Source organism: Cherax quadricarinatus, unplaced genomic scaffold (assembly GCF_038502225.1).
Source record: "Cherax quadricarinatus isolate ZL_2023a unplaced genomic scaffold, ASM3850222v1 Contig3299, whole genome shotgun sequence".
Classification (NCBI taxonomy): domain Eukaryota; kingdom Metazoa; phylum Arthropoda; class Malacostraca; order Decapoda; family Parastacidae; genus Cherax; species Cherax quadricarinatus.
The window spans coordinates 39,406-41,727 of NW_027198325.1; the positions used below are offsets into that span (position 1 = coordinate 39,406).

General features: G+C 38.8%; 1 long non-coding RNA gene across 1 annotated transcript; it reads right to left on the reverse strand.

The window, feature by feature from the left end:
* Positions 1–1,039: 1,039 nt before the first annotated feature.
* LOC128705233 (uncharacterized) lies at positions 1,040–2,031 on the reverse strand. The gene is made up of 2 exons (XR_008409678.2): positions 1,303–2,031; positions 1,040–1,167 (listed from the first exon to the last, which is right to left on the reverse strand). It is a non-coding gene; the product is annotated as an uncharacterized lncRNA (long non-coding RNA).
* Positions 2,032–2,322: the final 291 nt, after the last annotated feature.

Here is a 2,322-nt window from a genome sequence, read left to right on the forward strand (position 1 = left end):
GTTAAAAATAGGAGAGGAGAATTATTAGATGTAGAGTTGGAAGTAACCGGAAGATGGAAAGAATATTTTCAGGAACTATTAAATGCTGATGACAATGAGGAAGCTGTGATTTCTTGCACTGGGCAGGGAGGCATAACATCTTGTAGGAGTGATTAAGAGCCACTTGTGAGTGTATGGGAGATGCGTGAGGCAGTGGGAATAATGAAAGGAGGAAAAGCAGCTGGGGATGATGAAATAAAGACAGGAATGATAGAAGCAGGAGGGGATATAGTTTTGGAATGGTTGGTGCTTTAATTTAATAAATGTATGGAAGAAGAGAAGGTACATAGGGATTGGCAGAAAATTCCTTTGTATAAAGGCAAAGGGGACAAAAAAGATTGGAAAAATTATACAGGAATAGCCTGTTCAGTATGCCTCTTAGAGTGTATGGAAGAGTTATTATTGAAAGATTTAAAAGTAAGACGGAGAGCAGGATCGTAGATGAACAAGGAGGAGCGGTCAGGTGTAAATATTCATTTTTACTTCCCTTTGTACGATTTCACTGACATTTTTACCACAGAATCTAGGCATGTCAGAATATACTGTGTATTTTTTCATCAAGATCGTTCAATAAATAAAGTCATAAAAAAATAAAATGTGAAAAATTGTATATGGCAACACTTAATTGAGGATTACATCAATATGGCAATATCGAAGTTATTTTTGGCAACATGAAATTATTAATTAATGCCAAACAGATGATGTACTATGTACCAATCATGCAATATAATCTTTTATAGTACCCAAAAAAAATAATGAAGATTCCTTGACACGTGTTAGGACAATTTTTGCATTTTACACCCATGGTATGCAAAAATGGTAAGGATTTTTATCAAAAGGTACATAGTTATAGAACAATGTTCCCTGAATAAATCCTGTAAAAATGATAAAGATCGGTTCAATAATAAGGGAGGAGTCCCCCTAAAATTGCAAAAAATGGACTTTCCAGAAAAATGGAGTAAGACATTGAGGCTTAGCTTACGGTGGGTAAAAATACTCCTTGTGCCTTCTTATGTTTATTAGGAGTAGAAATGAGCATTTATAACATATCTCTGAAGTTCCATGCAGATCCATCCATCCTGAAGTCCCTTGCAGATTGGCCAATCATGACGGTCCATGCAAATCAAACTGGAAAAAAGGAAATACACACTAAACATCATATTACCAATGATTATGTACAAAATATATATGTAAATATACATATATACAATATTTATAAACATATACATACAAATAAACAACAAATTCACATGAATTATTTACCTTTGACGAAGAGTAGGTATGAACATGGGTCATCTAATGGCCTCCAGCCTCATAGGAGGTGTCCACCGCCCTCTTCCTCCTCTTGCATACTTTGGTTCTGACAGTCTGCATCTTCTTGTCCACTGCTAGCTTTGTCAAGGCATCAATGACCACACCAATGCCAAAATTAGAATGATGGCCCTCATGTGCCAGGTGCCGTCATACGTCACGTCAATGTCACGAACACCACGTGCGTCTGGTAAAATCCCACATTTGGCATATTCCTCACCAATGATTATCCTTGTTTCATCAAGAATTTTCCTGCAAGACTCAATGGATGTCCTTGTTATCATGCTTGTATATCTGCTGAATATTTCTAGACCCAGACTAGGTAGGTTACACAACGCATTTCTCCGAGAAAATGACGAGTAGCCACCACCAACCACCATTTCAGCATAAACCATCCTACCCGTCAAAATATTCAGCTTCTTACGTATACCATATGGCTTTTCCATAAAAATTATCTTACAGTCTTTACACGACATATTCACAAATGTTTCTAGGTGATGTTTATAATATGTAACTTCGATCTTCTTAGAAAAACAATAGGGACAATGAACAAATGATATAATTTCAGCAAAGCTATCATTTTCCATACATATCATTTCCTTATCAACAGCAACACGATTTTTCTTTTTATACATGGATACTCGTCGTGTGGCACTTGACACATGAACTCTTGACACACGATCACTGGCACTCGCACTGGCACTCGCGTCAGCAGCTGGCGTCAGCAGCTGTCGACGTGCTGGCGACAGCTGAACTAGGCACAACTGGGGCGGCCACATCTGCAGTGGCCACAGGGGTTACACTCATACATGGTGAGGTCGTCACATACGCAACTGTGGGTGTGGTGACGACAGATGTATATATAGGCGTAGGCTTCATCAATGTGGCCACAGTGGTGATGGTGGTGGCCACAGATACGTCACTTCGTTTCCGCTTTCTCAATGTTGTAGGTTTGCGACTTGAAGTGGCCAC